This window comes from Panulirus ornatus, chromosome 16, assembly GCF_036320965.1.
Source record: "Panulirus ornatus isolate Po-2019 chromosome 16, ASM3632096v1, whole genome shotgun sequence".
In the NCBI taxonomy this organism is placed as follows: Eukaryota; Metazoa; Arthropoda; class Malacostraca; order Decapoda; family Palinuridae; genus Panulirus; species Panulirus ornatus.
In genome coordinates this window covers 32084271-32098754 of record NC_092239.1, presented here as the reverse complement: position 1 = coordinate 32098754, position 14484 = coordinate 32084271, and the positions used below count along the sequence as shown (strand labels likewise).

Here is a 14484-nt window from a genome sequence, read left to right as displayed (position 1 = left end):
ATAAACGTACTGATGTCAGGTCAGCATCACAAAAATTTTAGTTATAGGTTATGTCATTTATGGTGCTGGTGTGAGGTCATCCGCATTAATGTATGCATGTATATATGATGCATCCAATAGCTATCAACAGTTAAGTGATCACGAAAGCTGTGACTCGTACCGTACACGTTAAATACATATAGATCAATTGGTGTCATGATAAAAGAGCGTGCAAGGTCATATCCTGGAAGCCCTGGACATAGAAATACTCAGCCTCTGTCACACAGCAAGTTCTTCATCATGACACAGTACCTTAAACAGTCTTAAGGATCAAGTCTTACAGAAGTTTAATGCCTCCTTTAGCTTCTGTCCATGAGACTTCCCCTCCATCAATACATAAGAATCTGTCTCTGTCTCTCAACTTCTGGTGGACTTTCACATCTAGACTGGTACCTCGCCTGCATCAACCCTGTCATTTCCCCCGGCGATTCCCGTGTTATCTTCTCTGTAACTTTCCCTACTCCAGATCAGCAACCATTCCTTACCTCTCCTCCCCTGTAATCTTCTCTGCCACCTTCCTCGGATTCTTTTCCCCGTTGTTTTAACTGATATGCCTTCTCATTCATTACTTGATATCTTTCCCAGCATTGTCGCTGCTATCGCCCCTTCCACCCACTTAGGATGCCACTTACCCTGCTATCCTCCTTCCCTGCTTCCCTGCCGTCCTTCCCCTCCTTGTATACACACTGCCTTCTTCAAAAGGTTGAGTCTTAGAAATTACTGTATCTTTTATCTCGACCAACGGTAAACGTTTCTTACGGGTTGCGGGAAGAGAAAATATAGTTACTAATAGTTAAATATATTAATGGTTACATTTCTTTAGCGTATTATCGAATTACGATTATTTTTCTCAGTGTTCCATCTTGAAGAATGATCATTGGCGAAGTGTTAATTCTGCGGTCTTTCCTTTGTCTTTAGTATTACCAAATTACTCTATACAGCAATAGCAGGTAAACGCCCCTCTCGATCGACAATATCAATCCCTAAATAGTCTTAATGTCAATCTAAATATCACTCACATAAATGAAGATTTAGACTGTGAAATATTAGTCTGTGTCAAAGAGAATTTTTGTTTGAAATTTATATTGTAAACTCGTGACGCGTAGATCAAATAAGACAGTACAGTTGCCTCATTTTTCCTGTTAGTGCTTAAGGTAAAGTTGTCGTATCATTTGCTCATAAAGCAACCGAGAAACAGTGATAGATACAAGCGAGTAAAACCGTAATACATGTTCCTGCATTCGGTGTAGATGAAGGCTAAGAAATTCCTCTTAACTACTACGAGAAAAGATTCCCAGTCTCTCTATCGGTTTGTTTACCTTAACTAGGACAAGAGACGACGTCTTCCTTACACCAGACAAACAAGCCAGAGCTTCTCACAATCCCTCGCTCCACAGTCTCTTTTTCGTCTTCCTCTTTTTTCCTATTGTGTTCTTAGGGGGAGAAAGAGAAAACTTTGGTCAGGGAAGGTAAAGACTGAAAGCAAAAGATATTTGTAGAGTGGAAGGATGTGTGGTGTAGGTCCATTGAAGTGTGTGTGTGTGTGTGTGTGTGTGTGAGTAGTTTGTTGAATATGTATTTCTGGTGCCTTATTTACATATCCCAGGCTTACTAAGGGTGTGTGTGTTTGTGTGTGTATGTAGTGATGCTGTGTGTTGGTTCAGTAGCTTAGCTTAGTTAGGTTTAACAACTGTTCGTTATGTGGATTGATGCAGGAGTTCTGTGGTTGAGGCTCGGAGGAAACCAACTGTGTCTCAATTTTGAGCTGCTCTCGTGTCCTTGTTGTTTGTCTTCGTTCTGTTTATGTTTTTGCTACGTCTTTTTTTTCGTGACGTTTCTCTTAAACCAGTGCTGCTTGCTGATTGGTTTTATGCTACATTGTCGATGTATATCTTCAGTAATATAAGCGTCTGCTTATTTTTCACGAATGATGAATCGCAGCGCCTCAGTTTTTAATCCTTGTGCAGGATGACCATACGTGATTTGAAGGCCTTTTGGAGGCCTGTCATAATCCTTCCTTCATAATGTCCCTAATAAATTACAGAGTGTCCCAAGAGATAGACAGGATTCGATTCTGCTTAAAATGAATACTTTCTACACAACAGAATATGTTCTTATGACTTATACATCATCAGGCAGACGAACTACCTCACTATGGATGCGAACATTTATAGACACACACACACACACACACACAGATGAGGATATGAAAACGAACATACATAAATTCAATCTAAAATGGACCCACCCAACATTCACCAAACCAAATGTAAATAATCCCAACATCAACTAAGCAAATAGAACTACACCCATCTTAGGCCAGGGAAGATTAAGTTTGGCTACATCTGGTCGGATTAGGCCATGTCAAATATCCTGTTGTTTAGACGCGTCAGAATTTTTCTATTCGAAAATTAATTGAATTCGTATAGAAAATGGATCACGTTGTTGATAAAATATTCATTTTTTTTTTAAGGCCAACTTACGCAGCGGAGGAAAGCGCTCACGATTCACATACCATCAATTACGTCGCGTATGAAACCTATATCATCGGCAGGTTTTACGCCATACTGATCCTCAGGTTACCTCCTGGAGAGGTCATATGTGCCGGGAAGGTAGTATGCTCCCATTAAGGGCGCTTGCTATTGAGTGTGTCTGGAAATTACTGTCACCACAACCTGCACTTGACCCCACCTTTGTCATGGGCAGCCTTGCCCCCCTTCTCAGACATAAAGCCCTCACACAACCAGGTAATGAGCCCCTCAGAAACTTTAACCTCACCATTGCAAATATATGACTTCAGCAGAAATTTCCCAGACGTTTAAACCCTGATTGCGGGAATCAAGAATTGCTTTCAGCCAAAAGGAACCAGAAATATCGGGAGAATTTTCGTTCGTGCGGCTTTTTCTGGCGATTTCCTTCCCTGAATATACATACATTAGCATATCCTGCTTCCGCTGTGTGAAGTAAGGAGAAATGATATGAAAGAGGTATATATAAAAAAAACGAACAAGTTTTGGGCTGCAACCGTTCTAGTGAACCAATTACTCAGTGCCACAATGAGCGCTTTTGAAGGTAATTTACCGGAAATAATAATAATTCTGAAAATTTCACTTTACAAGCACTATGGACCATGAAAATTATGACAGTTTGCCATAGAATGCACTGAGGAATTACTTTTTCTCTGATGTAGTCCACTGTGAAGCTGCTGTAGACTATTTTTCTTAAACTTGGCCCCCAAATCATGTATTCCTCACCTCCATTCACCGCCGGGAGACAGTAAACTGGAGATGAGAACGACATTCTCTTTCAGCATGGGATCTTTATGCGTATATTTGTGAGTTTTTAAGGCAAACCGCAACAGATGTTGAAGAAGTCTAAACTTCCAATGATTTCGCGTCATTCAGTAACGACTGGAAACGTCCCTGTAACTACGAAGAATCGTCACACACCCTCTTCATGCATACCCTGTTCTGCCACCCCGCATGGCTCATGTGTACTGGGGCGAGTGTGTTATGAGTATGCATTGCACCTTCGGTTCAGTGAACATTATCAAGCTTTTCTAGACACTAGGTTAACGAGACAACATACTACATAATTGTGTTTGCAGACTAAGTCGTTATTCCTGATCGTGCATCGTATGTAGGACGTATACCTTTCGGCCTAATTTGCAATAGACGTACTCAACAATATGCCTCGTCGTCGCTCTCATTTTTAATTGTATTACCACAGGGACCCGCTCTTCAGGAGTTCCTGCAGCTTCAAGGTTGCTCTACGATCAGTAGCGGTGGAAATGATGGCCTCCTTGGGAGTGGGAAGTTCTTCCACAAGATTCTACTTCGATGATGAAATCTTCGCCGAAGTTACGCTTCACTCTCGGCGTGACCACAAAGAAGGGAAGCCCAGCACTGGCATACCACACTATCTGGCCATGTAAATAGCTAAGGAGAAGAAATACACTGCAGCCACGACTGTCAGACAGTAAGGTCACAAAATGCATACACTGGCTACACACTTATCCAGAATGCACTTAGAATAATGAAGATAAGTAACTACAACCTAGCAGAAAACCACTGGCGCCTGTTGAAGAAGAGAGGCATAAAAACAAGCAGAAACTATCGACAGACGAAGCCAAGAATCACGCTCATATTCAAAATCTAGGAATTAGCGTGAAATTGGACCGCGCTTGGATAGGCAGACACGCCAGTGTTTGAAGTGGTTATGTACTCTTAAAGACACGGGCGCAACAAAATAAGGGAGTCAAAGATATTCGTCACGTGAACTCTTTCTGTGTCAAGTACAGTGGCTGAGTCTACAACCAGTAGCGTAAATACAAGTCTTACAATGTATCAACAATGTTTACGACGGTAGATTGCAAGATTCAGTGGGAATGAGAAAGAAAATGATAATCCTCAGTGGGGTTACTTGTCGGAAATGTTACACTGTCAGTAATCCTGTGAGATATGAGTCTACGTGGATTACAAGGTATGAGACATATGCCACCATGAAACATTTAGGTCTACAGTTATTTCTCCTGAAGTCATCTGTTTCCTTTTCTACTCTTACCACCCTAGTCTCTGTGGTACTGGCCTCTTCCACAACCACAAACAGCCACGAAAGAACTAAGCGATCCTTTGCATTCTTTAGTAAACGTTCTGTAAGGTGATCTATTTGCTCCGAATCATAAGATGATTAATTATGCATCCCTAGGACCCTTTTCATGTGGTTCCCGCAGCTTCAAGGCTGCGCAACCTGCGGGAGCAAGGTAAGGTGAGCTCCATTTGGCGTCGGAATGCCCTTGAGGAAACTGTTCTTCTTTCCGTCCACTGACGAACATGCATTTTCACTCAAGGCTTTTTCCCGCTCCCTGTGTTACCACTTTCAAAGACGGAGTCCGGGAGCACCATTTATGCAACACAAAATCCTAAGGGGTCCACCTGCCTGTGTCTCGCGTAGAAAAAGAAAACGGATATGTTGCAAGTCGAGGACATAAGGGCGTTTATCCTATGCTTCTCTTTATCTGAGCCAACTGTTCCTATCTGCTTTAAGAATATCGACGGAAACCTTGTCCGGGTATCAACACAGAGGGCCGATAAAGGATGCAGCAGGTACTGGAAGGCAAACTTGATCACATTCCTTTGTCTATCCCGCACGAGTTCATTATCTGCCTAACTCTAATGATATTTGCATTTCCTCTTGAGGGTTTACACAGAATTGGATCATCTCACCGATGCTTCAAAAACTTCCTCTAATGGGGAGGATGTAGACTTGTAAAAATCCTATGTCGATATACCTCGAGTTATTCAGTGCCTTCGATTTTCTTCACGACCTTTTTTTTTTTTGTTTGTTTTTGTTTTTACTGTCGGTGGTCGAAATGTAGCTCCAGAGCGATTTAGTCCAATTTGAATTTCTCGCTCCTTCCTTTCCATTCTGAATAGATTTGCTTGAAATTACAATTACCTTCATGTATGCAGATTAGCTTTGGCATATGTTTAACATCAGACGCAACCAATGTCGTTCACCCACAGAGAGACCTTACACCCGCACCACCAGCGGAATAACGGAGTAACTGATAGTACTCAACCAGCAATGAACTGGTTGTTATCAGGACGACTGAACAACCGGTCTTGATGGTGGCTCACAAACCCGGGTTCCTCCACAGCATACGTAATAAACCATTTTAACGTCAAATGTGTAATTACTGAATCACCAAATGTTTAAAGTCTTGAAGATAAAATGCCTTCAGATAATGAGATGCGTCATGGTTTTATGAGAGATTCTGTGTGCTGGCCTCATAATACTGCCTGAAAACTGTGATTCTGAACGTATATGGATGACCTGATCAACACCAGCCGAAGGTCGGAATAAGATTTGTCTCGTTTATGCTCAGCAGTTGGTAAGATTCGCTCGGTTTTATGCTCAGCAGTTGGTAAGATTCGCTCGGTTTTATGCTCAGCAGTTGGTAAGATTCGCTCGGTTTGCGTGCGTCACTTAATTCGGTCGCCTTACGCGCAGCTCATGATAAAATTCACCCAGCTTACGTTCAGCTCATGATATGATTCACCCAGCTTACGTTTAGCTCATGATATGATTCACCCAGCTTACGTTCACCTCTTGATATTCACCTAGCGTACGCTCGTCTTATGGTATAACTCACATTACTCATGCTCATCATGTCATAAAACTCCCTCAATGAATAAGCCAGGCTTGGTGCCAAGTAAAACGATACATATGCAGGCATTTTTCTATAACGACAATATATATGCAAATATGTACTTGCAAGCACTCTAGCATAAGCTAACATTACGTGCAAGAGCATGATTAAATTCATGCAAGAACGCTACATAAATCAACATACATCTTAGGACGAATACACCCACGCAAGCGTATTATCACAGTACGGCACTAAAAATACGCATGAAAGCACGCTAACCATGCACATATGCACAAGCAAACTACGACGCACAATATAATGCGAAAACAGTGGTCAGACACTGCCCCAGGAAGTAATGTAACATTGCTATACGTAAGCATAATATCAGTAGTGACCATGTAACTTGCAATGGTTCTACAGTAAACTCAGCAACACGAGAAAACTACCGTAAACTCAGCAACACAAAGGGAGGAGATTCAGCAACACAAAACACTGCTGTAATATCGGCAACACATAATGTATCCTTAACAAAAAGACCGGCAGTGTTACAGAACAGTAAATACACCAGTAATGAAGAAACCTATTGGCATTCAGCGACTCAAAAGGATACAGTTAATGTTTCATGTATATCCGAACGATTCAAAAAGGAAAAATTAATGTTCACGATAAATGTCAGAAAGCTTATATATATATATATATATATATATATATATATATATATATATATATATATATATATATATATATATATTTCTGCAAATTTCCGTTGTGTATCGGTTAGCGTTCCTGATCGCGACGCATTCCCGGGCCGCCCAGGGGTCGAGCGCAGTCGGTCCACAGTCAACCCAGCTGTTCATCCACCCCTAGAGGTTGGTCGGAAAAATGGGTACCTGGCTATCAACTGCCCATGCCGTCTCAGCTAACATATAAAAGTGATCAAAATTAAATGAATCCTTGATACTTTACATATATAAGCATAAGTTTGCAGTTCATGAACTAATTTACTTTAGTGATAGTTTTAAAATTCTATACACGTTTGCGTTATAAATTACCAGAGTTTCCCATAAGATGGCTCTCGTAGCACTATTTTGACAACTCTACAGATCTACTGATAACCTGGTAGGAGTTATACATACAGCACAAACAAGTCAGAGTAAACTCAGCAACACACGAGGATGCCACTGAAAACTAAATAACACACAATGGGACAACAGGAAGCTGGCGACTCTGGCAGAGCGCATAAACCCAAACACATGCAGAGCATCTCCCTCAGTACAGCACACACAAAACGCACATTTATACGCTAAATACCTCATTCCACGGCCCGTAACACATTACGCACGAAAGCAAGATGCGAGTGACGTGCATGAACACTAAAGTTCCTCTAAACTCTGCAGCTAAGCACATTGCTTAAACACGTTAAAGCACACAAACCCTTTAACGGGAAGACCTGCCATTTCGGCCTTAACCGAAGTTGCAGTCACACTACCATGTGCACTAAGGCATCATGTTATAATGACAGGGTAAGTGCATGACACTTATAAGCAAGCATTATGTCAGTAGACCCAAGAGACGTGATCAAAAAAACGACCTCAGGCCAACAACACATGGAAATACTACACACACACACACACACACACACACATGCGCGCGCGCGCTACATGACTCACGAAAAGGCAGACATAACGAACTGCATTATGATGAACCTGCTGGCTAGAATGGTTCATCGGTCACCTTCCCCTCCCTCCTTCGCATCATGATGGTGGAGAGGAAGTGTGAGCAACGGCAACCGACCGAGCCCACGCGGTGGTCACGTGGACATCCATGGCCACCACCACAGTGAGGAGGTGGCTGGAGCTCCTCTCAACCCAGGATGGTTACCATGACACAGCTGTTACCCTAGGTGGCTACCTCCCCACGGCTGTTACCCTGGGTGGCTACCTCCCCACAGCTGTTACCCAGGGTGGATACCTCCTCACGGCTGTTACCCAGGGTGGTAACCTCCCCACTTAGAATATCAGTCAGAAAACAAAAAAAAAAAAAAAATGAAAAAGAAAAAACTGCACAAGCACAAATACTATCACAGAAACTACAGGGGGGGGGGGGGAAAAAGGCTAGTACCTAAATGAACATTTCACACGCAATCTCCTCATCAGAGACACTACACAAGGATACTCATTACCAGATCCAGTGGCCGCACCACCTCACCACCGCAAACACTACACATCAAAGCTCAAGACTACAAGTGTAATTCACGAGAATGTCATCAACACAGATATTCATCATGTAACCCGAGTCAACACATAAGCACCTCATTCACGCTCGCAAGGAGGCTCCTCAGAACCAACCCCGACGCTTCACATACAGACTTCGCACTGACAACATCCGTTACACACACACACACACACACCAAGGATCCTTGCTACACTCTTCCTAACACAAATACTGGTATCCAAGTTGCCTATTCCCTACCCGTCACACAAAGGATACGTTCCATAAATATTTGATCTGCATTCTTTACTACGACAAACAAGTTACATATGAACACCTGATACCGAAAACGTGTCATTCATATATAAGTTTACATCAAAGGCCAGAGAAGGAGTCAGACCAGACCTGGTCTTAAAATAAATTTGAAAACACCCACGAAATGTGTCCCAAGATTTTTTCGACTGGTAGTTATAGCTTGACGTTGAAGGCTTTAATGACCCTGGCAGTTGAGAGGCTCAGTGCAAAATTACCCAACCAACCAATCAACCCACAAGACTAGTAACGTGATTACTATACAGAGAAGCCTCTTCCACACACACACACACACACACACACACACACACTCCCAGCCACATACATTGCAAAAACATCATGACATCTACATGTAATATACAAGCAAGTTCCTAATTATACATATTTTACAAAGCTCGTCATCTGACCTAACCTAACTAAGCCGCGTTTTTGCGCCGCCATGTTGCCGTAATTTGTCATTTCTCGCGGTAAAATTGCATGACAGGGCACAACACACTGCAATCCCAGTCTGGCAAAACATTATTACTATGTCTGTTCTGCCACTTAGAAAAGCCGGGGCTGGATCATCAAAAATTCAGAGAGAATGTGAGGTTGAATGTAATGATCTGCCAAAAAATAAAATGACAGAACCTGGCATAATCCATTTACGACGATAAAACCCCAGTGGAGGTACCTCCCACTCGCTGTGTAACTTCCTGTAGGCGAAGTCCGGTAACACCAACGAAAAACTAACCTCCTCTAACCAAACCAAATCGAACCTAAGAATTTCTAGAAGATATTTTCAAAACTGATAATGAGCTGTTCATGAAAATAACGGGGCGTCGCCGTTTTCTATTGAGATTCAAACAAGGGAACTGGATGTGAACCGTTACATGTGAGAGAAACACATGCAGGGCAACCCTGGTTCGTTTGTAAGTTTCTAGACTGATTTTGATATTTTCGTTAATTCATTCTTTTTGAGGATTTACATAACACTTAATATGACAGAGTGGCGTAAACAACGTAACGATGTGAATAAACAGAAAAGCAACCAACTTGTATAAGTTAAACCCTTCAACATGTTTATAAGAAGTTTCGAACTACATTTGTCGTCTGGGAAAACTTCTCTACTGGAATAGGACAATATATGAGCACGAGCTCTTCTCACACAACCTCTAACCTCTCTACCTTTTCTGCATGTGTGTGTGTGTGTGTGTGTGTGGAAGCTATAACTTTTCTGTAAGACCTGTAACACATATCAATGTGTTTTTATAATCCCATTTCTTCTACATTGTAAAACGATGAAGCCAGAAGTGAATGTGATGAAATTGAAGCAAATAACCAAATATTTGAGATCTCTGCCTGACAACGTCTCCTCCCACACACACACACACACACACACACACACACACATATTACACGGAAGTTACCTATTCAACACACACTAGTAAATCAAACCCTGCACTGGCACCTCTTACACATGTTATACATTACTTTACCCACTTTACACACATGACCACACTAGCAAAACCTATCGTACAAACGAACGTGCTATCATTGCATACTACATTCCCTGGGGCTCCGCGGCCAATGATTTTATTTACATAATTTGGCATATCACTAGAGCTACTCACAAAACTATTAATACCACGACAACACATCACATTCCAATGCACTATCATAGTACTAATTTAACATTTCGCAAAACTAGCATGATATTCTATTACATGCATGTACATTAAAATATATTTCCATGGCACATGCAGGTCCATTCCCATACAATTTGATTAAAGAAAGTTAATCCTGGACCTATAAAACTTTAGGGGCGATGCAACGATCCAATTACCTGGGTAAATTTTCAGAGCACTTGTTTGTCGGATATTCCTATGCCGTATTGACTGTTTACTGGCATTACTCTGCGCCGGTACTGATTTTGGTTTTAGTGTAATGAATCATAGCTACTTGTCTGGTTAACTCAATAAACATCCCTGATTCTACGACATGACATCTGGATAAAAGAGTAACGAATCATTCTAGGTTAATTATCCGATTGTTTGATTGCAAAGAGACAAGATATAATGTGTTGAGTGAATGCATAATATCTCTGATTATCACGTACCTTTAAGATCCATAAAACTGAAAATATCTCGTTCTGTTTCTAGCGCTGTGTCACACGCCCGCGCACAAACACACACACATAGCCAGCCGAAACCACCGGACGAATGAGTTGGAATCTCATTTTAACGTGAAGTAACTAACTCTCACAATGTTGAAGAATTCTGAAAAAAGTTATGATTTTTCAATTCAGAAATACATAATTCAAAGATTCATACATCTAGAAATCCAAGATAATACACAATCTTATAGATATAGATGAGAAGAAAATATTCATAGCTGGTAACTTTTCGGTGGAAGAAATGAATGCAAGAGAGAGATTTTGGACGAATTCACTTATTTGACGAATCTGCTTAATTTTATTTATGACAATCAACACGTATGATGAAAACAAAGCAGTTCATATGCTCTGTTTAGATTTTCAAAAAGAGTTAGATGAAATTCATCAAAAGCTAAATCAAGCAAAAGTTGTCTCTTGATATAGTTAGGGTTGTACTTCGATGGTTGGGTAATCAGTCAGACGTATTATGTGATGTACGAGGCTTGGGACCAGTTTTCTCTCTCATATACATTAATGAAACTGATCGGCCTGCGCTGTAGGATAGTAAAAAATAACAGGTAATACTAAACTGGGAAATAAATATACACCTGAACTGAACAGCGGCAAATTCAAACTGACATAAACAAGTAATGAATTCGAATCTTAGTTTGCAAATAAATTTTGATATAGATAAATGTAACGTCTCATATCCTCATAGTAAAACGATGTCAAGCTACAGTGTAAATTCCGAGCTACAAAATGTAGTTAAAAGGAAGAATAAAACTCCTGGTCATGGGCCACATGCATAGTGAGAGCGTATGTGACAGAATTATCTTTAGCACCTGAAAGAGGCGTTAAAGATTTTTCGGTTTTGTGGATGTAACTTACGTTGACGGCCTTATTGACCCTTGGCAATTGATAGGCCTAAATCCCTGACAGCCAACCAACTAACCAACTCTTGGTTTCATTGGCAGCGCTTTCGAATTCAAGCCTAGCAAAGTCATTATCCTCACTTCCCATCCTGAATATTGGGTTCAATTTTGGAAACCTTTTGCCAAAAGACACATAATAATGGCAGAGTAAAACCGCGAGCTACTAAGATGATTTCCGGACTGAGATACAATTCCTATGAGAGGCGAGTAACTAAATGGCTATAATCTACATATTTAGCTTGGGAAAACACTTATTTGCCTGTATGACTTAAAGTGACTATATCGTAGCACCATTATGGTAACTGATCCTGTAGGCAAATGTCACCGGAACCTTAAGTTCTTTACAAATATTTATTTACATAAACAAAAATAGTAGGTAATTCTAATTTTTTTTTTTCTGCGTAGAAAGTATGGTTCTCATTGCAGTATATAGCTGAAATATTTTATTTAATGGTCATGTGAACATTAACTCGGCCAACGCATTTGTGGAATTCAGGTTATAAGTACCAGGCTGGGGGTTTCCACCTACAGATTTGATGGCGTTTCATGACTAATGTATCAAAAATAGGAAAATATCTTCGTTCATGCTTACGTCAGGAACTTTTACAGGGTCGTATGAACTACAGTGGCAGGGTTTACCAAAACTTTTCCATGTGCGTCCCCAAAATTCATGAATTATACCTTTCATGACCCCAAATATCAAGCTTTACGCTTGTCGGGAGAACGGTTCGCGACCCCCCTCAAAACCAGCTTCATGACGCCATTTGGGGGTCGTAACTTCTAGTTTAGGAATCGCTGGACCAGATGAAGCGGGAGGGATGAGTGATGAGAAGTGGTAGATGGTGGTGGTTGGGGAGGAGGGGAAATGGAGATACAGCGTTCTGTGTATTGACAACGTGACCCAAAATTTCCTTTCATCGATTCTTATGCCAGAAGTAGAATCTTGTTTTTAGTGAACTACCTTTCTCCTGACTTAGCCTCATTACCTGTAGCCATAAAGACTATTAATACCACAAGTCTACGTTCAAGCAAGTCGGGGTCGTCCATTTTTGGTCATAAACCTGTCGTGACAAACAGACGGCACATTGCACACCTACACACCATGTTCATTAGGGCACTGGGTATAATCATGAAGTTACCATCCCTCCATCTTTTTTCTCTCAGTATTATAATCTCAGAATATATGAGCACTGCGTTAGGAGAGCCGGCAGGTTGGTGCAAGCAGACTCAAGGCTGCCACTCCGATACTGTACTTTATTTTTATGACAAACAATATTCAGCTGGACTTTAATATGTGATGAAAGACAAACATGTGCACATATGTAACAAAACAACTTAATTTACAGCCAACTACTGAATGGATGTTTGCTGAAGATCAAACACAGGGATTGGTACAATATAGTTAAACAGTCACCTAAATGACACGCCATATCGGCAGGGATATCACTGCATGAAAATAATATTCTGGTGTTACATTTGTTGAGGAAGGATATACCAGGCGAAGTTCAATGACCTCTTAGAATACAATAACAGTTTCTTCACAGCACACTTAGGTCCTCAGTATGAGATGCACTCTGTGTTCAAGAGCTAGTTGCATATCACTTGTATTATACACTTTCTACTTCCATATTTTCCATTGAACTTTTCACTCTGAGAAAGTATCTTACGTGTCAGACATAGTCTGTCGTCTCTCACCAAACTATGCAGTTTCATGATAAGGAAATTTCATAATTCATGTTAAAGTTTGTCTTTTTTTCCTTTTAGTATGTCTTTGACTTTGGAAATATCTCAGGCTAAGGAATATATATATATATATATATATATATATATATATATATATATATATATATATATATATATATATATAAAACGTTAATGTGATGGCCTTGATTAGGGCCTCAGCTGCCCGTGCCGTCTCAGCTAACATAAGAAAATTAAAGCTACGGAGTTGGAATTAACTCGAGTGTAAAATCAGTTTAGGAACACATGCATACAGAAGAGTGGCCACTCATGTCATAGGTAAATATAGGGTTAGAAAGATCACTGGAAGAGGCGTGTACCTTGATGTCACGGTCATTGGTGTAAGCCAGTCATCAAGCAGTCATTTTCAGGATATGCTGCACGCATGTGACACCGGCCATGGACCACGCCTGGGGTGCACCAAGCTGCTTGGTGTATCCAGTCGGGCACCGAGAAACGCGGCAGTCATCCCATTCTTCCCTGTGGCCAGCCGACCCTCAGTAGGTCACCTTTAAACATGGCAGCTCAACCTGGAACATGTATTATTTACGTGATTTATGAGAGATTCGTTGCAACCCCGTCAATAATCAATGAACTTTCAGTCGAGGACGACGAAAATCAACGTCGTTCGCACCCCGAACGGCCGCCATAGACTATATCACAGAGCATAACAAATCGATAAGAGTTGACCGTTGCAGCGGTGTGCCCGGCCTTGCTGTTCCCACAGGATGAACCTCTGGGTTTTATTCATTATCGAGACACGGGAGGAGCCAGCCAAGACACCGTGAGGCCACGCCTTGAGCACCCTCCACGCTCGAGGTCTTCTCGCCCTCACGCCTTCTCAAGTTTATTCTTTTTTTCCTCGACCAGTCAATCGCCCCTGTAAACAGAATGGAAATAGAATTAAGAGAGAATGGGAAATCATTCTTCTAAGTGCCTGAAATGCGTAATAATAATAACGATCA

General features: G+C 41.2%; 1 protein-coding gene across 1 annotated transcript in view; it reads right to left on the bottom strand.

Annotated features, from left to right (window-relative positions):
• The window catches only part of LOC139754219 (neural cell adhesion molecule 1-like), a 265506-nt gene extending 254554 nt beyond the window's left edge, over nt 1–10952 (bottom strand). The window contains exon 1 of the mRNA XM_071671497.1: nt 10812–10952. The gene's annotated coding sequence lies outside the window, so the exon portion shown is untranslated. The remainder of the gene's footprint in view (nt 1–10811) is intronic.
• Nucleotides 10953–14484: the final 3532 nt, after the last annotated feature.